The sequence below is a fragment of the Microtus oregoni genome, unplaced genomic scaffold, assembly GCF_018167655.1.
Source record: "Microtus oregoni isolate MIOR12 unplaced genomic scaffold, Mior012 000001F_ref0000356, whole genome shotgun sequence".
Lineage (NCBI taxonomy): Eukaryota > Metazoa > Chordata > Mammalia > Rodentia > Cricetidae > Microtus > Microtus oregoni.
This window is the reverse complement of record NW_024543060.1, coordinates 60,569,856-60,596,641: the sequence shown is the minus strand read 5'-3', so window position 1 is coordinate 60,596,641 and position 26,786 is coordinate 60,569,856.

Sequence of the window (26,786 nt, the reverse complement as noted above, 5' to 3'; positions counted from 1 at the left end):
AATTAGCATCTGTAAGTGTTAGTCTACATTTATCATTTCTATAAATATTAATCTTCAGAAAAATGCCAGGAAGATTAAATTTTCTTTGGATTGAGAAAAGTGTTGCACGGGTATTATTTACCCACCCTGAATTCATAATCAAATTTGCATTTCTGTGTTTAAGGAAATATTTTCTCCAAAACTCCATTCCAAGATTTTCTGCTTATATCAACAATTTCATGTCTCCTTCTTTGAAAAGAGGAATCATCAAGAGTGCAGAGTAGAAACTGAATAAAAAATGATAGTGTTAACAAGGAGTGTAATAAAGTCCAAGTGAAACATAAGAAGCACCTCCCTGCTTTAGGGGAGGAACTAAACCAACAAGAAGGGTAGAGTGGAAGAGAGAACAGTGCAGGAGGGGTCTTAGAACCCATAACACATATGCTTGAAAACGTTATAATGAAGCCCAGTATGCTGACTGCTTTCTGAAAAGTGTTTATTTATTTATTTATTTATTTTTGTTCACTTCCTGTCTAGCTGGCCATGCTGAGCTCCCATTCGATCAGTCACACCATATCAGTGGGTGGACAAACCCCTCGCAGCCCTGAGTTCCTTGTTCATCTTCTCCCTCCTTCTGCTCTTCATCTGGACTTTGGGAGCTCAGTCCAGTGCTCCAATGTGGGTCTCTGTCTCTATCTCCATCTATCGCCGGATGAAGGTTCTATGGTGATATGCAAGATATTCATCAGTGTGGCTATGGAAGAAGGCCAGTTCAGGCGCCCTCTCCTCTGCTGCCCAAGGACCTACCTGGGGAAATCCCCTTGGACACCTGGGAACCCCTCTAGAGCCAAGTCTCTTACCAACCCTAAAATGGCTCTCTTAATTAAGATATCTTCTTCCCTGCTTTCTTATCTACCCTTCCTCCATATCAACCATCCCACTCCCCCAAGCTCTCCCTAATATTCCCCTTTTCCTTTCTCTCTCCCCCTCTTCCCTTCCCTCAACTCCATCCTTATCCCTATGCTCCCTACTTTTGCCCGGCGATCTTGTCTGCTTCCAGTTTCCAGGATGATCTATATATGTTTTTCTTTGGGTTCACTTTATTATTTAGCTTCTCTAAGATCACAAACTATAGTCTCAATGTCCTTTGTTTATGGGTAGAATCCACTAATGAGTGAGTACATACTATATTCATCTTTTTGGGTCTGGGTTATCTCACTCAGTATAGTGTTTTTCGATTTCCATCCATTTGCATGCAAAATTCAAGATGTCATTGTTTTTTACCGCTGAGTAGAACTCTAATGTGTATATGTGCCACACTTTCTTTATCCGTTTTTCCATTGAGGGGCACCTAAGTTGTTTCCAGGTTCTGGCTATTACAAATAGTGCTGCTATGAACATAGTTAAACAAATGCTTTTGTAGTATGATTGGGCATCTCTTGGGTATATTCCCAAGAGTGGATCCTGAGGTAGGTTGACTCCCAGTTTCCTGAGAAACCACCACATTGATTTCCAAGTGGTTGCATGAACATGTGATGAAACCGGACTCTCTGAATGTGGCTGACAATGGGGGCTGACTGAGAAGCCAATGATAATGACACTTGGATTTGATTCTACTGCATGTACTGGCTTTTTGGGATCGTAGTCTGTTTAGATGCACACCTTCCTAGGCCTGGATGGAGAGGGGGAGGGCCTTGGTCTTCCCACAGGGCAGGGCACCCTGCCTTCTCTTATGACTGGAGAAGGATGTGGGGTGTGGGGGGGGAATGGGAGGAGGGGGCGAGGTGGAAATTTTGAATGGTATTATTTATAAAGCAATAAAAAAAGAAAAAATATTTTCAGGCTGCTTAGGAACAGGGTCAAGTAAAAAACAACAATTTCCATTGTTTCATTTCTATGTGCTATAGACAAGTATTGCAATGTCATACAGTATCTCATTATCACACAGAACTATGTGTCAATTAAATGTATATGCATATATATGTATACTCATGTACATATATCTATGAGAGTGTGCGTAAAATACTTCAAAAAGGTTGTTAAGATGGAGGGAACAAACTAAATATATAACAAATATATGTGCCAAAAAATAAGTTTAAGACAATGAATGAACAGCGACACTAAGCTGACTAGGTGGTTTAATTTTCTTGAAAATATTCATTAGCAATAGTGTAATAAAGAGATATTACGCCTTCAGTTTTTATTTCTTCATTTTGGGTTTCAATAAATAGACAAGGTATCTCACTTCCTATTCCCCTGTCTTCACTTCTTGTACACTAGATGCCATTGAAACCATTGAATACTACCATGACTGGTTCATGTTGTAATTTTAAAAATATACATTTATTTTAATTTTGATGTGGTGAGTTTGTCTGCGAAAGAGTTGAGAGTGTGTGTGTGTGTGTGTGCGTGTGCAAGAGAGAGAGACAGAGACAGAAAGAGACAGAGACAAAGAGACAGAGAGAAGTAATGCACATGCAGTTTCCTGCAGAAGTCACCCAGAGGAGGACATGAAAGACCCCGGAGGTGGATTTGTCAGTGCCTGAAGTTACATTTGGGTGTTGGGAAACAAACTTCAGTCTACAAGACCATCAGACATTGTTATCCACTGAGCCACTCTTCTAGCCCCCAAGCTTACCCTTTAAGTCCAGTGAAATTAAAAGCTAACACTGTGTAGAGAATTATCTTTCCAAACATAGCAAGTTGCCAATTGACTACCTGTAATTTCCACTACAGTCTGTAAAGCAGAGCCAAGAGACACTGATTTCCCAGATACTGAAGAGAATTGAGATAACCAGTCAGCAATCTCTAAATGAATTATACTTGGATGATCTTTCATTCCCAAATCGTGCTGGTTAGTTTATGTCAACTTGACCTAAGCTAGAGTCGTCTGAGAGGAGGGAATCTTAATTAAGAATATGCCACCATGAGATCCAGTTTTAAGGCCGTTTTTAAATTAGGGATTGATGGGGGAGGACCCAGCCCATTGTGGATGGTCCCATGTCTGGGCTAGTTGTACTGGTTTCTTTAAGAAAGCAGGATGGGTATGCCAGGAAACAGCCCTCGTCCATGACCTTTTCATCAGCTCCTGCCTTCAGGTACCAACCCTTCTTGAGTTTCTTTCCTAACTTTCTTCAGTGATGGATTATGATGTTGATAAACCCTTTCTGTTTCAACTTGCTTCTGGTCGTGGTGTTTCTTCTCAACAATAGTAATCCTAACTAAGAAACAAGTAAATTCAACATTTGTTCTGTATCTGGTTGGATACCAGGATATAACAACACATATGGGGGCCAGACATTTGGTTCAGAGGGTAGATCCCTGCTATTAAGCCTGATGACCTAAATTCACTCCACAGAATCCACATGGTGTAAGGCGAGAACAGACTCACATGATTTGTCTTGGAATGAAACATGTGTACATCCACATACATGGAAAGAATTTATTGAAAGGTAGAAATCCATGATCGTAAAATCTACAAAACTAAGGTAAAAGTCATTATTGATAATACCACAATGCTGTGAAAAGCCTATGATAAGAGATAAGATAAACGAGGGGAGATGTAGAAGACAACCTAATTTTATTCTCATCTGGTTTCTGGGTTCCAGCCAGCTGAGCAGTTCTTTCAGATGGGATGTCCAATCGGAAGACAGTACACATAGCCATGGAAAACTCTTGTAATCTGACTAGGCCAGTGACTCTCATTGGTCTCTTCATCTCTTTTATCTATAGTGGGAAACTCCTTGTAGCATCTATCCTATCCAGTTCAGCTGGAGAGTAAGCATGTTCAAGACAACTAATCTCCACAAAGGCAATGTGCTGATTTTGCCCAGTCTCTCCAACAGCTGATGATATTGGATTACTTTAGAGGATATTTCCCTAGCCATGATAGTTTCCAATTTCCTTGATTTTTAATATAAATTTTAAAAATATAGAAACCTACCTCTGGGTGGGATGTAGTAGTTCATAAAAGGACAGTAGTGGCAACTATGAATGAATAAAATCACATATTCTTGTGTGTATGTAAAAATATTGATAACTTGATATGGAAATAGTACTGATATTAACACCCAAAAATGTAAGAACTCACCCCGGCTTTATTTTTCTCATCTGATTAGGCTATGCATTGTGTCTGCTACAGGCTAAGAGAGGCCATATTCCATCCGGGGTTAGATGCACATTTCCCTGTTGGTAAAACAGAAGGAAAAGGATATTGCAGCTGACATGCATCCTCAAGAGAACGTAGTTAGGTATATATGCCAACATAAAGAATTATAACAAGAATGGAACACTTGAAAAGCTCAAATCTAAATTAGATTCTAGATCAAATTATATAATGATTTTTATAAATGTGATAGATATTATACCTCAAATTTACCTTTTTATTTTAATGGATGCAACATCTTGGGACAGTCAATTTTAATGACATTCTACCCCTAATCATCTCTCAAATTATGATTAATTAAGACTGTGAATTATCTGAGAAAGAGATCCAATAATATCTCTTCTATTAAATTATTTTGATGACTAAGACATGATCACATGTGCTAAGTGCTAAAATGTAATATATGATTCACATTTAAGAAAAAAATTATATCTGTGAGAAAACTCAAATGGATTATTATGCATGTCTAGAGCATGATAGAAATAGTGCAATGAAATCTGCTCTAAAAATGGATAATTAAGATTATCTTTTTTTAGTATTCCTCAATGACATCCTTCTAAATATTTTACATGATTTATTTCACTCCATGTAGAAAGATCTGCAAAGTGATTTATCAGTATAATCAAAATACATGAAGATTAACTGTGGAACAAAGGCCATAGTAAGATTTAATGAAAAGCAGCAACTTAAACACAGGCATCCTGACATCAGAACCACACTGTTTCATTCTTTAAAGTGAAGATATAGAAGGTAGTTTTAAAATTTTGCAAATGTGATAATTTTCATTACAAGAAAAAAAAACCAAAAAAAAAGTAGTATATCCCTTTTTAGATTGTAGGACAGATTTTGAGACAAGGACTTACCTAGTCTCATCAAAAGCTCTCTCTGTATTCTAAGTTGGCTTCAAACTCAGACTCCTCACTGGGCAGTGGTAGCACATGCCTTTAATACCAGCGCTTGGGAGGCAGAGGCAGGCAGATCTCTGTGAATTTGAGGCCAGCCTGGTCTACAGAGAAAATTCCAGGAAAGGCTCGAAATCTACAGAGAAACCCTGCCTCAAAAAACAAATCAAACAAAATAAAATAAGGTTATGAAACACTATGTTTAGTTGCTACAGACATCATACTATAAAGGCAATCATATTCACAAATTAATATAAATGTTTTGAAATGAAATTCTTATGTCTTAAAACTTTATGTCAACATTAGTTAAACACTTTTCAACATTTGAAAAATGATGCACCACATCTAGATTTCACTAACAATGTATGACATTAAAAGCACAAAGTTTTAAGTTGAAAAATGTGCAGGCAATTCTCAAAAATATTTTTTTTAACAAACAGGTACAACTCTTTTTGCTCTTTGTCAGTTTTCTGAATAAATTTTAAATGTATGCTTTATATGACTTTTTAAGTATTGATTTTTCAAATTTCCACATTTAAAAAGCATAAAAATTCCTCATGAGATCACTCATGAACATACAGTCTAAGAACATGAATGCCATAGTTTATTTAATATGAACAACCACTAGACATTTTGTCTGAAATCTATAATAAACTAGCATTGGAAATTTTTTTTAAAGTAGAAACAGAGAGTACCATCCCTTAAGTGATCTGATCTGCAGCGAATTTCCATACTTGCTGTGGAGGGATTATCTGAGATTTAACCCTTTCATAGAGCTGCATCATGGCTATTAACTGACTTAACTCTTTCCTATTGCGGTATGAATGACTGATCACAGTAAAAAACACCTCTTGTCTATAGATTTAACAGGAAAGTAAAAACCAACTGTTGGTGAAAGGCCAAAATGACACTTAACCTTATTAGGCTGACCACTCAGCAAGTTCATTCCACATTCTGTTTTAAACTTTGAATAATGCTAAAAAGTCAAATTATATTTATGGAGCATGATTTGGTATATATTATTGGCCTAGGTAGGGTAATATTTCTAAAAATGAACTTCAACATCAAGCCAGAAGAATAATGCTCTATTTGAGTAGACATCTAAGGGATTTAAAACATTTCTTCTTGAGAATGAATTGTGTAGTTTTCTCTATTCGTATTGTCAAAATTTAGATATGATATAGCCCTTCCAAGGCTTCCTTGTTGAGGCTTAGTCCCTGAGTGATGAATACAGACACCGAGAAGTGATTGAATCATGAAATTCTTGATCTAATCAATGGCAAATTAATAGGTTTGCTGATCGTAGAAGGCAAATGTGAAAAGTATCTTGAGTGGTTTTCAACTGAGCAGGCAATCTTGAAGGCATGTGCTTGTGTTCTGTCTCTCTGTCTCTCCATCTCTCTCTCTTATTCTCCATCCAAAAACCCGTGGTCTCCTTTCTCTTCTCTTCTTTCCCTTCCATCCTCTCCCTTTCATTCTTCCTCTTTTCCCATCTTGTATGCACAAAACTAGGAGATGGCTAGACAATACCCCACAACCGTCTGACTCATCATGGTTGATTCAAAAAGTAGAGGAGTCATGCCTATGAGACTATACACTGAAATCTCTTTAGCCACGAATCTCAAAACATAACCTTTAAGTTGTTTTGCCAAGATATTTGGTCATACCAACTAAAATGAATAATAGACATAAGAAAGAAATTTAAATAACACCACTGAAATAACAGGAAATTGAGACTGGAATTCCAACAATCCAAACCTTTTATGACTTTCTTCACATACATTTTTATCCCTTTGGTCATGACTTGCTTCTGTGATGAGAATTTAGCAACACTAGAACAGGTTAAAAATGTAGGATCTAGTCTTTCTTTTTTGAAGGCATGTAGTAACATGTATTAAGAAAATTTAGTTGCACAATAAATTACCAAATTTAATTCTTTATTTTTTTCACCCAATCATTAGTCTATTTATATTTTCTATTCAGGATTCAAATATCAGATCACAAAATGTTCTAATACATAAGACACTAAAAGTTGCATAATTTTAGGTATTATAATTTCTCATACAGTACATTATCAGATTCCACACATTGAGGATATATGACCTAAATAAATATGACAGTCTATACAAAAATTAATGTAAAACTTCACAATATTTTAAAATGTGTCAGAAATACATATTTTTACTGATAAATAATGCAGATAAACTGAGGCTTTAAATTATGAAATATACTTTAAATATTAACTGATACTTATCAACAAGTCATAACGAGAAGGCAGAGTTGATGTACACAAATGCACATGTCAGATTGTGGAAATATGTTCCATATTTTTCACATAATGAAGCTGCATCTGTCTATGTGTTTCAGTTTTCCTCAACTATTCATGATAATATTGGCATCAGCTACTTATAGACAGACTATCAATGGCAGGTTATAAACTTGTTGTGATGAATATTTAAAAGTCAGTAAGAGGTTTTAAGCTAACACTAATCTCTAAAAGTCCATATTAAAGAGACAGAGCTGGCTCAGAAGATAAGAGCTCTTGCCACTTGCTCTGGTTGGTCTTTGTAAACATAATGCAAAATGCTCAAGGGAATATCAGGTAAGAAATGGAAATGGCCTCCATCAGATCCACGGTCAATAAAACAAAAAGACAGCTGATTAAATGGAAAAAGATCTTCACCAACCCCACATCAGACAAAGGACTGATCTCCAAAATATATAAATAACTCAAGAAATTAGACATCAAAATTCTAAATAAATCAATTTAAAAATGGGGTACAGAACTAAACGGAGAATTTCCACCAGAAGATTTCAAATGGCCAAGATACTTAAAGAAATGTTCAGTGTCCTTAGCCATCAGGGAAATACAAATCAAAACAACTCTGAGATACAATCTTATAAATGTCAGCGGATATCTTAAGTTGGAGAGGATGTCGAGTAAGGGCAACACTCACCCATTGCTGGTGGAAATGCAAACTTTTACAACCACTTTGGAAATCAGTATGGCGGTTTCTTAGAAAATTGGGAATCAAGTTACCTCAGGATCCAGCAATACTACTCTTGGGCACATACCCAAAAGATGCTCAATCATACTACAAAAGCTTTTATTCAACTAAATTCATAGCAGCATTATTTGTAATAGCCAGAACCTAGAAACAATCTAGATGCCCCTCATCCTAAAAGAATGGATAAAGAAAATGTGACACATTTACACATTAGAGTACTATTCACCAGTAAACAAAAAAACAATGACATCTTGAATTTTACATGCAAATGGATGGAATTAGAAAACACTATTCTGTGTGGGGTAACCCAAACCCAAAAAGATGAATATGATATGTACTCACTTATAATGGATACTAGCTATAAACAAAGAATATCAAGCCTATAGTACATGATCCTAGAGAAGCTAAGTAATAAGTTGAACCCTAAGAAAAACATATATAGATCCACCTAGAAAGTGGAAACATAAAAGATTGCCTTTCAAAATTGGGAGTATGGGGGTGGAAGGAGAAGGGAGGGTGGAAGGGGAAGAGGAGGTGAGAAGGGGAGAGGTGAGGAGAACTTGAGGGAATGGGATAGTGGAGAAGGAGAAAATACAGAAATGAGAGCAAGGAAAACGATATCTTGATAGAGGGAGCCTTTATATAGTTAGCAACAAGCCTGGCTCCAGAGATATTCCCAGGAATCCACAAGGATGACCCCAGCTAAGACCCTAAGCAATAGAGCAGAGGGGTACCTATCTTGACTTGCCCTGTAGTCAGACTGATGAATATCTTAAATATCACCATAGAACCTTCATCCAGCAACTGAAGGAAACAGAGGCAGAGACCCACAGCAGAGCACAGGACTGAGCTCCCAAAGTTCAGTTGAAGAATAAGAGGAATGAGAATATGATCAAAGGGGTCACCACCATAATGGGTTCACCCACTGAAACAGTCTACCTGAGCTAATGGGAGCTCACCAATTCCATCTGGACTGGGAAGGAACAAGCATAACACCAAAACAGTCCCTCTGAACGTGGTTGACAGATGCTTGGCTAGGGCAGACAGGGGGCCACTGGAAGTGGCACCAGGATTTATCCCTACTGCATGTATTGGCTTTTGGTAAACCTATTCTCTTTGGATGATATCTTGCTCAACCTATATATAGTAATAAGGGCCTTAAAACTTCCCCAAAGGAATGTGCCTTACCCTCTCTGAGGACTGGGTGGGGATAGGGTAGGAATATCTGTGAAGGGAATGGGAGGAGAAAAGGGAGTGGGAACTTGGATTGGTATGTACAATAAAAGATAGTTTTTTTAAAAAAAAATAAAAATAAAAACAAGCAAACAAAAAAAACAATATTTTCTCATTTTACATACCATCCCAGTTCTCTCTCCTTCTCCTCCTCTTTCTCCCCCCACCTTCTACCCACCCCACCCTGCATGCATTCCTCAGAGAGGGTAAGGCTTTCCGTGGGGAATCAACAAAGTCAGGCATATCACTTTGAGTCAGGACCAAGGCCTCCCCCCTATATCTAGACTGAACAAGGTATCCCTCCATAGAAAATCAAACACTAGGGATAAATCCTACTCCCACTGTTAGTGGTCCCACAGACTGCCCAGCCAGCAACTGTCACCACATTCAGAGGACCTAGTTTGGGCCTATGCAGGTTCACCTACTGTTAGGCTAGATTCAGAGAACACCAACTAGGTCAGGTCAGCTGTATCTGTGGGTATCCCCATCATGGTCTTTATCCATTTTCTCATATTATCATTCCTCTCTCTCTTCGACTGAACTCTGGGAACTTGGTCCAGCACTACATATGGATCTCTGCATCTGCTTTCATCACTTGCTGGAAGAAGTTTCTATGGTGACAATTAAGACAGTCAGTCATCAATCTGATTATAGGGGAAGGCCAGTTTGGCTATGTTCTCTACTCTTACTTAGGATCTTATCTGGGAGAGTTCTTTTTAAAAACGGTGAACGTTCTAAATTTAATGTCTTTTATTTTTAGCAGGTTCATACATGAATATAGTATTTACATAATGTCTACTCCTCCCTCTCTCCCTGCTCCAAATATCTGTATGTCCCTCTTACAACTCCCTCTCTAATTCCTGAATGTATCTGAATTTACACATAATTTCCTGAATGTACACACGAACACATGTGGCCCTTTTAATATTTTTTTACGTACTTGTGACAAGGTATTGGGTATTGGGTATCCTAACAAGGGATTCACTCCTAGACTGAATGTATTTCCACTCTCTCAGTAGCCATTGATTGCCTGTACCCTTCATCTACATGAAGGACCTTGTGAACTTTTGCTCATTCATGACACTATTTTAACTGCTGCTATCATGATAAAAGAGGTGCATTCTGTCATTCAGAGGTGCATCTTTCATATCCTGTCTACAAGACATCACCTCCCAGCCTTAACCTCTAGCTCTTACAATCCTCCGTCCTCTCCACTACACTTTTCCCTGTGTCCTCAGTTTTTGAAGGAGATGTAATTACTGGGGTTGGCCACCCAACCATCACTTTTTTATGACTATTAAAAAGTAGCAGATTTCTTAGCAGTTTTTATATGCCACAGGAAAGGAACTTCTTTCATAAGGAGTAGCAGAGAGCTACACCGATCTCTGTGTACACTTAGAAATATATTTATTTAAGAAAATGGCAGTAGGTTTTATTTCAGGAACTATGATCTCCCCAGCCACAGTAATTACCACCTATTGAGAGGACCTTATGGCTAATTAGATAGCTGTCAGTTGCCCCAATTAAAAGTGCCATTGTTGTACCCTTAGGAACATCTTTTGGAGGCAATCATTGTTCTGATTCACGGGGTTTAAATCTGGGTAGGACTCTTGATTCCCTGTTGGAAGCATTTGAGAGCTGATCCTTAGGGAGGAGGCTTCCAGGACACTTTGAGTCTGATACTTCTAAGTCCTGTGTCTCAAGCATGTAGTGCCTTCAGCAATAGGTGCTTACCTTCAAGTTCTGGGAGGCAACCAAAGGCAATGGTAATGTCTTGTATTGATCTTAGAAACTCTTTGAACTTTTGAGCAACAATTTGAAGGGAAGTTTTTCCATGCCTGACACTGAAGTTTCTGTTAGATAGTCTATGGCTCTTGATGGAATTATTGTCCTCCCAAGTGGCATAATTTTTATTTAAACTGTGTGTGTGTGTGTATACATATACTTATACTTATTTTAAAGTGAATATAAACTGATGTTTGCCCTTGGCTTTTCCCAACAATTTTAGTGCTGTTTATCCTTCCTTCCCAACCCTCTCTATATTACTTGCCATTTCCCACCACTATAAGCGGTTCCCCCAGTCTTCCTGTTCTCCCCTCGTAGCCCATGTATCTTCCTATCACTGTTCTTCTCTCCTCATTCCATAGTCATTTTGTATTTTTCTGGCTTCCTCAACTACTTCAGGTAATAGACTGGATATTCAGAGACACAGTTCACAAATAAGAGCAACATGAATTATTTGTCTTTCTGGGTCTGGGTTACATCACGCAGTTTGTTATCTAGCTCCACCCATTTTCCTGAATTTTATGACTTTATTTTTCTTTAAAGCTGAATAGAATTTCATGTATGTATGTATACATGCACCACATTTCCATTACCTACTTATTAGCTGAAGAATATTTAAGTAGAAGCAGTCTCTTGATTTCTAATTGCTGTAAAATATACAAGCCTGTTCTGGGCAATGCCATCCCTCAGCAGGTGATTGAGGGACCTTTCATATATATATAACAACTGAGCAATCCATAGGGAGCAAATCAATAAACAGTCTTCCTTCTTGGCCACTGTTTCAGCCTCTCCACCTAGGTTCTTGATTGCAGTTCCAGCCTTGTCTTCCCTCAATGACGAACTATAGAATGGAAGCCAAATAAATCCCTTTCTCCCCAACCTGCTTTTGGTAACAACATAAAACAAACCAGGAAAAATCCTAGGATGCTCTTTATACAGAGGATTCAAGTTAAGTTTCTAGCATCCTCACAGCAAGTTATAGCCATCACAATTCATCCTTCTAGGTCCAGGGTAACCACTGACTTTGTGTGGTATCAGACACTACATAGTATGCACATGTTACACATACATACATTGAAACAAAGACTCATGTTCATAAAATAGAAATAAAGAAATATTCAGTACACGGGAGCACCGGACAGAAATCTCAAGGTCCAAATCAGGAGCAGAAGGAGACGGAGCATGAGCAAGGAACTCAGGACCACGAGGGGTGCACCCACACACTAAGACAATGGGGATGTTCTATTGGGATCTCACCAAGGCCAGCTGGCCTAGGTCTGAAAAAGCATGGGATAAATCCGGACTAGATGAACATAGCAGACAATGAGGAATACTGAGAATTCAAGAACAATTGCAGTGGGTTTTTGACCCTACTGCACGTACTGGCTTTGTGGGAGCCTATGCAGTTTGAATGCACACCTTACGAGACCTGGATAGAGGTGGGCAGTCCTTGGGCTTCCCACAGGTCAGGGAACCCTGATTGCTCTTCGAGCAGATGAGGGAGGGGGACTTGATCGGGGGAGGGGGAGGGAAATGGGAAGCGGTTGTGGGGACGAGGCAGAAATCCTTAATAAATAAATAAATTAAAAAAAAAGAAATATTCAGTAAAAAATATGTCTTATTAGTACTTTGAACACAAAGAAGATGTAATTAAAACTCAAAATGATATTTCAAACTTTAAAATAACTATTGGATTTTACTCTTTGTGGTTCTGCCAGTGTAATTATTTGAATTTGGAGTATAGAGATATTAGATGTTAGATATTGTTGAGATTAACATAGTATCCTAAACCCCTGTTTACAGTATGTCTGTCTTTCTCTAAATAGTGAGAACTAAGAATCTGTCAATTGAAAACCATGTTCTCATCACCCCCACCTTTTAATTTTTCATGTCTTAGTGATTGTGTTAGTGTTTACATCATAGTAATAATTGCCTAAAAGGATGGCTAATAAGAAGGAGAGATTAAGCTTGACTTGGATTTGCAGAAGATTTGGGCTATGATCATCTTGTTCCATAAATGGCAGCCTAAAGAGAGACTGAATACCATGATTGCAAAACCATGCACTGAAGAAATGCGCCACAATTGCTGGCAGAAAGCAAAAAAAAAAAAAAAAAAACAAAACAAAGAAACAATAGTAGAATGGGCCATGGACAAGACACTGTCACCGTATAAGATAGTATACAGTGTCCAGGAACTAACGTTCTTCAATCAGGCCCATATCTGAATGTTTACACCTACTCACCATAATCCCCTCGAATGTGAACCCATTAGTAGACTGAATCATCTTGGAAAAAGTTTTGAACTAGGGGCCAGGGATTCCCTGCATGATTTTCTAGAAAGAGATTTAATATTCTTGACAGATTGTGTCAGCAGGTCACACCACAGGAAGATAGGAAGGAAAGGGAATGAAGGGATGATTCAGGTTCTGTTGGAGAGTGTAGTCATGCAACTCATTATAACTAAACAAGGACCTGCCTATGCGTTCTTCAGAGGTCTCAGTAGATTCCGAACTGATTCCCCCTCAGAAGCATGAGCTTCACTACGAATTCTCATTGGATTGGTAAAGAAGAAATGGCTGGATTCTCTTCGTGGGAAACCCAGCCTCCCTTTCAAAACTTGTTTTATACATGTGGCTACCTATCATGGTTTCTCCTTTTTTAGTTATGCTAGCTTTTCTATGTGAATTTTCCAGATATCTAAAGTAAATTCTTCATTGAAAACCCTAGATGATTTCAAGTTTGCTAGTAGATTGATTGCTATGGAAAACATGCTTTTTTCAGTTACAATTGAAGTTTGGCACACAGAACATAGCTACTAATTGGCGAGCTATGCCCAGTGATGTAAGGTAGGGTTGTATGGAACTTATTGTTCCACTCTATATTTATGTTATGGTGAAATCCATGACTTTGAGTAGATTTTGTGTCATATTTGTATCTGATGTTTACCTCTATTTTGATATCACATCAGGTCAGGTAGTTCACAGCCATTTGTATACTATTAGAAAGGGATGAAATATCATAAAAGGATTCTGATCTATGGGACACTAGACAAACTGAGATAGGGAAACTCGGAATTCAAAATAACTTCCTATCAACAAAACTTCCTTAATGAAGTTTAACTCACACTGAGGCATTAACAGACATTTCTGTAGTTATACATAAAAGATTCTTAGAAATGTAATAATATAAGATGCATCCACTATTTAAGAGTCAACCTTGGCCATCATTTTGTTTTTGCCAACATTTTACATACACACCTAAGAGCACTGTATTAAGCCATCTTACAGAGTTGGCAGTGTGAGGTGGTCTTCTTATTCTGCAGAAGTTCCTTCAAGCTGGTTCATAGATAAATCATTTGGTTGATAATTGAAAATGTTTCAGGGATTGAGAGTTTTCTAGACTGAAAAACAAACAAACAAAAACACCTGCCCAGGACATAAAGGCCTGGTTTGTGGTATTTGAATTCTCATTCTATATTACAGAGCATATACATATTTCTTCCATTGATATTTTCTCCCACTTTAAAAGGTATTATAATTTATCATGATCAAAATTTTCTAAATGCCAAAAGGGTTATAGCTATCACTTTGCCTCCATGTCCAGTGTCAGAGTTACAGTAAGCACATGGTAGCTACTTTTAAATTTTCTGTAGACTTAGTCATCCCATAATCCAAGTAGGAAAGTGGGTATGAATCAGGGGAGCATGATGGAAGAAGATTTCCTAAAGCAAAGGGCAGTCAGTCGGCACTGTATCTACAGAGAACCCCTCCCTGACTCCTATGTTACTGCACTGGGCACACCAAGCCACAGAGGAAGGTACAAGCACATCACTGGAAAGCATCATTCCTCTTAAGATTTACAGTGGTTAGATTAGCCTGACAATGAGTGGTTATGGTTTGTTTTCCTCTGCTGTAGACTTTAGCTTCCTATTTTCCCTGTTTTGTGGTTGGGATTGAGATGTGAAAAGGAATACCAGAAATATCAAGCAACTCTTGCTGTGATCAAGAATACACTTGTAGAGAACAAAAAAAAATGCAGCTAGGGCAACGACTGTTCTGAATACCAGGAACAGGGGCACACAATTTCATTCCACATTTTCAGCTGCCTGTGACTGGCAATGAAGGCTTGCCAGATATGAGAGTGGCCAAATGAGATATGTGATATTTAGGAACCAAAAAGTAAGGAATACTTGGCTTAAAAATGTATATTATGGAGTTATTTACAATTTACCAAAGGTTGTAGGAAAGGTCTAAAGTTATATTTTATATTTGTTTGATTAAACCAGCGGAAAGAGAACAGGCTACTTACACTAATGATAACAGCAAAAGGAACATTACACTGAAAGCCTCAGTTCGAGCTAGAGTTTAGAGATTCAGGTAGAGGCTTATCTTTAGAGATGAACCACAATGATTTGATGGTGATATCTTTGGTAAAGAAATATCAGTAATGAAATATTCTTTCTTATAAGTTATTACGTTTCATTAGTTCTCATGATTTTCCAGATAAAAATTATTGTCAACCGCAGTTAGAATGAGACTTTAGTACTAACACAGGAAGTGAAAACCAACTTCCAACTTTGTTTAAATTTATTTGACTAAGTCAATGAATTTGTCATTTACTGGAATAACAAGTTAACAACTCTAGAAAAAAAACAGTTTTTTTCATAAGGAAAACAAGTTTTGTAAAGAACTGGAAAGGCCAAATACAAATTCAATTTCTTGTGGTATGGTGTTGTTCTATTTCTTCACTGAAAATGATGTGTGTCCCTAACTCTGCTATTAGTATTCATGGGTACTTACTCCAATGTGCCGCCGACACCTCAGTGCACATAGTTACAGAAAACAGATTAAGACACAGAATTTGTTCATATGAATCCATTCTGCAGTGTTGACTTTTCCATTTGCAAAGAAGAGATTTCATGTCAGGAAGAAATTCTGTAAGACATTGGCCCAGAAAGATGAGAGACTTTTAAAACATCAAGCACACACAACTGTTTGTTTAAGCAAGAGGGTAGCACTCAGATTTAGAGATTATTTGATTCTGTGAACATGATCTCTCAATTTTGTATTAATGAAGTGTGGCAAAGGTCAAGACTTAAATGGCAGGCTGTAAGAAGTCATGATGCTCCAATGTTTCCATTATTGTCCAAACAACTTTCATCCCATTCCCCTGAGTTAAACAGTGTGGGGGTGAAAGGATAAACATATTCTGTGGCCAGTGCCCTTGTAGCTGCCATCCCCAGGGCACAGCATTCCCTTTGCCAACTGCAGCAGAGTACGGAAAGCATGAGCCTAAGCCCTCATCACATTTTACATGTGGTAACATAGACTACAATGCTTAGGAATTAATCCTTTAATTCTTTCTTATTATGTTAGATTATAGATTTTTCTTTCTAATTTAGCAAGCTAAATATGATGTGAGATTCCCCTCTGTGTGCTGTGAATATCATTGGTTAATAGAGGAACTGCTTTGGGCCGAGCTACAGGGGAATAGAGCTAGGCAGGGAAAACTAAACTGAATGCTGGGAGAAAGGAAGTGGAGTCAGAGAGAAGCCATGTAGCCCTACTGGAAATTTATACGGTAAGCCACAGCCATGTAGCATTACAAAGATTACTAGAAATGGGTTAAATTAAGATGTAAGAGTTAGCCAATAAGAAGCTATTGGGCCAAGCAGTGATTTACAGTTTTTGTGTGATTATTTCTGGACTAAGCAGCCTGGAACTAACTAATGGCCTCCTCCTGCATAAGTATTTATTTATTTTTTAGATGTTAGCTATCTCTGTGTGTCTAAACTCCTATAACAGAATCCCATGAGCCTAGAACTTATGAATAACAGAATTAACTTTTCATGGATCTGCAGACTGAGCAGCCAGTGACTACTGCATCATAGATGTGTTCAGGAATTTATGGGAAGTCTCTTATAGGGCTCTAGTACTGTTTATGAGTACCTTCTCCCTATCATTTGTGAAGATTTTATTGTGTGATTGTAATGTTTCTGACCTGAGTAAAAATAGTACACATGGCTCAAAATGACCACAAAGTAAAAAGTAATTAACTTCATAGAAGGTGAACTATTTTTCAGTTATGACAGCTAAGATAATTGTTTTCAAGTGCTTTATTCTTAAGATTATGTGAAATAAGAATTTCCAAATGAGTTTATCTTTAAAAAAATCAATGTCATACATATCATGATGACCTGAATCACACAAACATTTCGGTATCACTATTTTCAGAATCCTTATGGACTTTTACATAAGGATCACTTCTATGCATGGAGCAAATCCAAGGGCAGGTCAACCAAACTTAACAATGTATTTTATGTGGTCGTTGAAAGAATAAACCCAAAGAAATTTTACACACACACACACACACACACACACACACACACACACACACTATGAATCTTTCAGGGCTTCTATAATCTAGCTCTGTTAGCTACGATGGTTTCAGATTCTCAAGCATGCATGTAGCTATTGCATTTTTAGTTTATGGACATGTTCAGCCACATACTATTGTTCCTTTCTGTATGGATATATGAGAATATAATAGAGCACACAACTCTCAATAGGATTGTATCTCTCCTAGAAAAAAAAAATGGTTTTGTCACATATGAGTGCATTCATAGTAACAAGGCAGCTCTATGATGGTTTCTCATTAATGACAATATAAAAGTCCTTTATTTTTCAATAGTATGCTTTATGACATTTTAGACACATACTTGTATATGCACATACTTGTTTCCACTAAAAAATACCCACAGAGCTTCAATTAATAATTGGTAAAGTAAGAACATTTAATACATTGTACATTTTAGATATGGCATGGAGAGTATGTGACCATAGTAAATCATTTAGCTGAAAATTCTTGCCCTTGTTTGTATAAAATCATAAATATGTTTGTGACCTTTACCCTATTATTATGCAAACATAACTAAATTTGCACTATTCAAATTATGACCATGTCAACAAATAACAGCTTTAATGAGAGAGAGATACAAGGAAAGCTCTTAGCTCTAAATATATTTATCTTCATTGATTTTTTAAAGCTGTTTAGCCTACAGCGATGGGATCTCTACAAATGGCCATGCAGAGTTCTGTGGGTTAAAACACTTTCCCTCTCTATTACTCTCTAGCACATCTTACCACAGCCAAGCTGCCACCCAGGCCAAGAACCAGGGGTGTAAGTCAGCCCACCCCAGCATCCACCTCATCTATGAATTGCTAGAGCGTGTGAAGGGGACGAACCTACAGATCTAAAACTGCAGGATCTCCTTTACACAGGACAACAGGATATCCGAGAGCAGTCCCAGCGAGAACCCATTAATGAAAGCACAGCAGAAGTCACAGGACTTGCAACGAGATCAACGACTCAGCTGTGAACACTCATAAGTAGCAATGAAAGGATGAAAGGGTAAACTCTGTGGCTCACTGGGCTTCCATTGTGAGATTTTTCTTCCCTTTACTTTGTGTGATTGGTTTGTTTTGACCTTTGGTTTTTCTTTTAAATTTTAGTTAGGTAATTTGAGGGGGAGAGGGAGTCTCTTGCAAGGGCAGAGGGCATATATGAGGGGACAGGCAAATGAGTAGAATTGAAATGCATGATATGAAATACACAAATAATCAATAAAAATTATAAGAATTTTAGAAAGAATGTGTCTGTTTTTCTCTATTGCAATCCCTTAGCAAAGGAAAAATACAGAGATTTTGTTTGCACTATCATATTCTTAGTACTTAGAAGGAGATCTGGCACATTCAGGGACTCAAAAATATAACTGCTATTTAAATAAAACTTATTAGATCTGGAACTACATTAGAGCAGCAGGGTAAAACTAGTAATAGAAGTACAAGATTAATATCAAATTTCAAACATTTTCTCTGACATCTGGTTATAAATTTGATGATAAATACACAGAAAGAAATAAAATAACATGGAGGAATCCAACTTTGCCTGCTTTCTTATGCAAACCATGCTATATTTTGTTTTCTTATAGATTGTCTTTATGTGTGTTTATGTGTATATATGTGTGTATAACTACCCATGTGCTGTGCACATATGTGCATACCTATATGCATTATGTATTATTGTTTCATAGCCTTCAGTTAGTATCTCTTTCTAAAATCTCTCATTTTTATGTATCATGATCATTGACATACTGTCTCTTGTCTAAGCCCAGTAGTAAATATTTCCCACAGCCTACCCCAGTTTTTCTTATTATCCCATACTAAAATCCAGAAAATATTCTCACTATTCTGGTACATTTTTTCCCTCCTTCTTCACGTTTATCCTTACATTTATAATTTCCTACCTGGCAGTTACATTAACACCACAATCTTTCTATGATATCTACATAACCATTTCCTTTAAATAATTGCCTTATGATTTTCCAGGATCAACATAGCTTCAGTCTCCATATCCCTTAAGAACTATGATGCAATTCCCCTAAAATGTACTTCTCATATGCTTTTGGATAGTTGTTATTTGTATGCCCCTTGCCCCTTCTGAGCATGGAAGCTGTCCAAGGATAATTTGGCACTTTGCATGCCATAGTCGCTCTCCCAAAACACATTGTGACAAACATGTCAGCATGTTTGTCAGTTAAATGAATTATTGGTGATAGATTTATTCACTGAATTTATCAAATCATAGGTTAAAAACAAAAATCAAACAAGGTCTATGGATATCAAAAGAAAAGAAAAATAGAAAAAAAATGGATGTTAGATAGTATATGAGCCAGGACAAATCAGTTATGCTTTATGAACACAAGTTTTCTTCATGGAAAGAAAAGAGCTACCCTAGGTTATTCCCACGCAAACATTCTATAATTTCATGGCTCAGTAGAGACTATCATAAGTCAGTGTGAGGATCCGTACATGCCTCCTGCTCCTAGCTGCTCTACCCTCCCCTGTCAGACTCCTCCAGCAATGTATCTATAGACAGTCAAGTGCTACGGTGCTTTAATTCAGCATGCAAAATAGAATAGCTCAGAGCCTAGAAGAAATCATGCTGTAGGCAGGAAAAGAAAATTGGAAAGATGATCCACAGCTCTGTAAGATGTTGGTTTTGAGTAGGTATTTTTCTCATATATTAGATGTGTAATCTCTATAATTTGGAGCAAGGAAAAATAGATCAAGTTAGCAGACTGAATATATGCACATTACCTCTACTAACTTATAAACATATTGATATGTACTCCTTTTGACTTTATTATTGCTTTTTAAGTAAAGCAGTCATGTTCCTGCTTCTACATGCACATTTATAGGTGTTTCACATGTTAACTTAATAGGAAATTTTAGTCTCATTATATTCAAGAGAACTTCTGGTTTAGCGGTGGTAGTAAGCTGTTATTCCATTCTAATAAGATGCCAATTAATTAACAAACAGAACCAGATTCTTTGGTTAGTTAGCTGTAATGAATCTCCAGAGTATCTTGGAATTTCCTTCTTTCTTTTCATTTATCTGTCTTTCCTTCTTCCCTCCCTTCCTTCTTTATTTTTTCATTTCTTTCTTGTTTTTATTTTTTTTAGATAGGATTTTGAAAAATTCATATAGTTGCTGTAATATATCACATAACAAAGTTCACTGAAACTCATCATCCTATTCCAGCAGCCCCCCCGCTTTCATTTTTCTACATTATCCTGTAAAGGAAATTGTTTGCATGTATTTTTCTGCATGTGCGCATTTGCATTTTTCCATGTCATAACAAATAGCTCTCATCATTCACTCCATAGTACAAACCTGATTTCTAGGCTCAGTCTTTACTCTCCCCTCTCCCTCAGACCTCACAGCAGGATATACCAAGACAGATGCCCTTTGTAAATATCTCTCAGTTTTGTTCGCACAGTCCTTTCTTTTGCTTTTACTGTAGATCAGGTATCTCCAAGCAGGGTATATGGCAGCATTGAGAGAAACAATTAATGAATGGGATCTCATGAAACTTAAAATCTTCTGTAAAGCAAAGGACAATACAAAACAACAGCCTATTGAATGGGAAAATTTCTTCACCAACCTCACATAAGACAGAGGTCTGATCTCCAAAATATACAAAGAACTAAAGAAATTGGTCATCAAAAGAACAAATAATCCAATAAAAATAGAGTACAGACCTAAACAGAGAACTCTCAACAGAGGAATCTAAAATGGCTGAAAGACACTATAGGAAATGTTCAACATCATTCGTCATCAAAGAAATGCAAATCAAAACAACTATGAGATTCCATCTTAAACCTGCAAGAATGGCCAAGATCAAAAACACTAATGACAACTTATGCTGGAGAGGTTGTGGGGTAAAGGGAACACTCCTGCATTGCTAGCGGAAATACAAGCTGGCACAGCTCCTTTAGATGTCAATGTGGTGATTTCTCAGAAAATTAGGAAACAACCTTCCTCAAGACCCAGTAATACCACATTTGGGTATATATCCAAAAGATGCTCAATCATGCCACAAGGACATGTGCTCAACTACATTCAAAGCAACATTGTTTGTCATAGGCAGAAACTGAAAACAATCTAAATGCCCCTCTGAAGAATGAATAAGGAAAATGTGGTATATTTACACAATGGAGTACTATACAGCAGAATAAATAATGACATCTTAAATTTTGCAGGAAATTGGATGGAGATAGGAAACATTATTTTGACTGAGGTAACCCAGACAAAGAAAGACAGTTATCATATGTACTCACTCATAAGTGGTTTTTAAACATAAAGCAAGGAAAACCAGCCCACAAATCACAATCCCAGAGAACCTAGATAACAATGAGGTCCCTAAGAGAGACATACATAGATCTAATCTACATGGGAAGTAGAAAAAGACAAGATTTCCTGAGTAAATTGGGAGCATGGGGACCTTGGGAAAGGGTTTAAAGGGAGGGGAGAAGCAGGGAGGGGAGCAAGGAAAAATGTGGAGGTCAATAAAAATCAATTAAAAAACAATTTGCCATTCCTTTCCAAAATAAAAGTCTTCAGAACAGAATTAGCCTACTGACTCTGAATAGGCTAATCTGAACATATCCTGCCTGTGCAATAATAACTCTGGCTGATAAAAATTATTGTGCACATTGTTTTTGGTAAGATAAGAGTCAGTGAGTATGGCTAAATAGCAGAGTAGCTGTCTAAATATGAATATGAATACAAACTGCTCAGTCTGTCTAATATCATTTGTCTGTATGTGAATTCAGTATAGGCCACTTGATTTTGAATAACCAATTAATGGTTTTTCCTTGGAGAAGATGATTTATCCTTTTCAGCACTATCTGCTTTTTTGTTGTTGTTGTTGTTGTTCAGTGTCTATGGATAAGGCTCAATAATATTTCCTCCTTCCATGTTAGCACATTTATTGATGCAGTGCCTTATTTAGGCAACCAAATCCTTGTGGTATCATGAGTGAAGTTTTCCTGTCCTGTTTAGGACACTCAATCTCAAAGTAACTTTCCTGATTCGCTGATCATTTAGTCTTTCTGATCCCTTTTTGGTGATAATTCCTAAGCTTTATGTGCAGCAATTGTGTTATGGGTGTGTTAAATGGAGATGGCCCACTCTTATGGAGACCTAGTACATGCATCAAAGCTGTTGTTCACGGCTGTAATAGCTGTGTTTTGCCAGGAGGTGACATACTTCAACCCTCTACCTATCTTTCTGATTATGACATTTTTCTGCCTGAAGAAAAAAAAACTGTTCAGTTGTTTCTTGGGTCTTAGAAGGGGTCTGAGCAAAGATTAGTCTTTTAAAGGGACTTTATCAGAGGAATAAAAAAAAAACACATGAGTTACAATGAAAGAAGCCATCCCGCAAGACTTCTAGGATGTCATCAAGAAAAGGAGCAGGATTTACATTATGGGAGTTTCAGAAAGATAACAAATCTGATTTCACTAGCGTACATGAAGCATTCTCCATATGTAAGGCCAAAGTGCACATCCCAACGTGCTTATGAAGTCTGAAATCACATCAGCTGTCATCTCAGACTGCACTTGTATGAAATTAAAAGTCAACAGTTGGAGGAATTGAGAAATCTATAAATATGTGGAAGCTAAACAATAGTCTCCTGTGTGAAACCAAAGGGTGAATATAAAAATATCTTGAGATAATCACAGTAGGAACAAAAGATGCCAACACCTCTGGGATGCTGCAAACGCAACTGCAATAAATGTATTTTTGAAGTAAATTCCTAGTATATAAAAAAAGAATTCTGAAAGGATTGCACTTCAAGGAATTAAAACACATCAAAGAACTAGAAAGAACTAAACATAAGATTATCAGAAAAAATAAATAAATCAAATACAGAACATAGCAACATCATAAAGAATCAATCAACTATAATACCCATGCACAAGTGAACATGTGTACACACACACACACACACACACACACACACACACACACCTGAAAATGGGACATTTACCGGCACCCACATAGTCACCCATAAGCACATACACATACATACGTGTGTGCAAGTGTTTCCATTGTTGAAGGTGTGCTTTTCTCAATAGGTTTAAAACTACTTATGTGATTTTCATTTCATTCTCAGGCTCCCTCTCATCATGAAAACAGCTATGGCTCCTTACCCATCTATCCCTCCCTTTCTTCACAAGTGGTCTTAATATTAAGCAAGTGCAAAGGGAGTCTGCTGTGAACTGACTTGCCTCCAGTGATGCTAGGGGCGACACTGTCCTGTGTCTGGATCAGTCAGTCTCTTTCATACACAGACAGACTTAGGTATTTGTAGCTATATTATTTAAAGTTGTATTGCTTTTAATTTTATACATAAAAGCAGTATTGTGAACCATAGTGAAAATTATAAAACCTAAGGTTAAAATTGTGATATTAATAAATAAATTTAAGTATATGTTAAAAATTACAAGTATGAGAAACCACAGACCCTAGAAGAGAGTTGGCCTGTGAGTAGTCAAAGCATAGTGCTGTATAAAACTGAAAAGAAATCCATTTCTACATCTTATACAATGAATAATACATGATTCCAAAGGAAGACAGTTCTTATTTGAAATGGTGATATTGGAATTCCAGTTATTTTCTTATTTTAAACATTTTCAGGTTTTATTGAGGGCACATAATCTTTAAGTTTACTATACAGATTTAAACTCATGAGTAAAATTAAAAAACAATCATACATTTTCCCTTATAGATCTACAAAGACTGCAAAGAGAAACTGCAAATCACACAGCTAGGTACAATATCAAAACTACACATCCCTTCTGCTCCAGTTAGTTCTTACTTTCAACTTGACATATGCTAGGAGTCCCTGGAATGAAGAAGTCTCTCCTGAGGGACTGGCCAGATCAGGTTAGTCTGCGGCCATGCCTATCGAGAATTACCTGGATGGGTGTTGGTGGAAGGGAGCCTAGGACATTCTGGTTAGTGCCGACCTGAGCAAGCAGAGCTGGGTTGTGTAAGAAATCTGCATGAACATGAGCCAGAGAAAGAAAGTCTCTGAGCTGCATTCCTACTTGATTTCTGCTTCAGGTTCTCCTAAAGTTCTCGCCCTGATGTCCATTGAAGATGGATTGCTACCTAGAATTGAAAGCCGGAGAAGACACTCTTTTCCTGTTCCTAAGTTATTTTCATTAGACATGCTTTCTCAAAACAACAGAAAACTAACCTAGAACACAGCTACTGCCATCCTAATAAGAAAATGCACACAGAACAAAAAAGCATGGCATATAACCAGCTAGCGAATCCAAGAAAAAATTTATTTACAAGTATATCTTTGTTAAGATAATTTGTTAAATAAGAATATTAGTTGCTTTAGTAATCTATAATTACCTTACAAAATGTACTTTTAAAGTCCGTTATCAGGGCATTCTTGCCCTCTCTAATAAATATCTGTAATGGAGAATCTATAATAGAAAATATTGTAAATAAGCAAATATTGATATCAGCTAAATGTGAGCTGCGTACTAGAAGGTTTGAAGTGTCTTACCAACTCTGTTGGCTTCCAGGATGGCTATGTAAATACAGGGCTCTAATGATGAGCTTTTTCAATTTCTAATTAAAGTATCCAATCACGTGGAAAATTGTGCATTTTTCTTAAACACATGTGACTGAAACTCAGGAGAGGTTGAGCAGGAAAAAAAAGGCTACGGCTTTGGCCATCATTAGCATATTAATAGAATTGAAGCCAAGGAACTGGATGAGTGAGGAGATATGAGTTGGTTTAGAGATGTCAAGTGAGATAAGTGTCCAGTGAATCATGGAACAATATTAGGGGTGACATTGCAAACACATTTCGTAAAATGGTAGGTGTGCAGGCCAGGGAAACTCCGTTACTGGGTTAGTTAGAAACACAATGAAAACATCAGCAGCCCGAGGTTGGGCATGAATGAATGACAGGATGTATTTATTTTTAACTTCTTTGTTTTTGAGGGCCCATGGACACTCAAATCTCGGAAGTGTTTAAACACTGAAGTACAGAGAAGAACATGAAAGTACAGGAAAGAGGTGGCATGTTTGATGGAGTTCTCTGAAGACGGGTGAGGACCAGGGCATGATGTGAGAGCCTATCTCTTGGTAGGAGAAACCACAAAATAGATAATACTTTGTGCTAAATAGCAATGCTTCAGATGCTTAAAAAAATGGAAAGCATCAATAAAATGTGTAGAAATTTCTTACTAAGAGAAGTTGGTAAAATATTTCTACAGGTTTTGAAGCAAATAAACTGTAGACAGAATCTGAAAAGCAGAATGGATAACACAGCTTGAGGAAAGATGTATAAGTATCGTTTGCTTCCTGTTGTCTTCACAACAAGGAATGAGAGCAGTGAGTTTTGCTAAGATAGAGAGGCCTTATTTTTGCAAGCTTTTAAGCTTTTAGGGAGAAAGCAGGGGCAGCAGAAAGTCCAGTGACTTGGGATCTGAATGTGCTTAATCTTTGTGTTTAGACACTAGTTATTTGACTGAATTCTCACATATTATCTTCAGCTTTACTTCTGGACTTCATAGTCAATGAACTTCAAGCATGCGCAGTTGGCTCATTGCACGCAGTTCCGTGCCTAACATTTTATTCCTCCAGCAATCCTTGTTTTGGTTTTCGCTGTTTGGTTTGTTGTTTTTTAACATTAAAAGCTCAGCATTCTTCTGAGGTTAAAAAACCCTCAAAAAGCTTAGAATGTATTTCTTGCTCATTCTTCTCCTTCTTCTCTCACTCTGTCCTTGAATTCTGATAATTCTAAGTATACACATATCAAAGCTCTCCCTGTTCATGGCCATCTCTAGAGATCAGGCTACTATCATCACAGCCCTGTAGCAGGCTGCAGGATTGCTGTGCCTTCCTTCTCATTGACTGTGTTCTGCCTGTTTGGGCTCTGTCCACAAGCAGCTGGAGAGGTATTGAGATATTGGGAATATCTCTATGCCCTATAAATAGCCTCTACTGGGTGACTTGTTCCTATGACCTTGACAAAGACTTCCAGGTGACTTAGCATAGTTTCCAGGCACTGTTTACTTGCTCCCCAGTTTTGTCCCTCCTCCATTGCCACTTACTTACTCGTTTCTCACATAAACCCGGAGTGCCTACGAAGGCAGGGCTTAGGTTTGTTTGATTTAACTACCAGCACATAGCCGATAACACACAGTGTGGAGCACAGTGACTGCTACCCAGTGGCAGTGATAAGTATTTGGTGACTGAATGCTAGCCTGCTTAAACAGTAACAGAACACAGTAAGAGGAAAAGGCATTGATGCTGCTGCCAGGATCTCTGTTTACT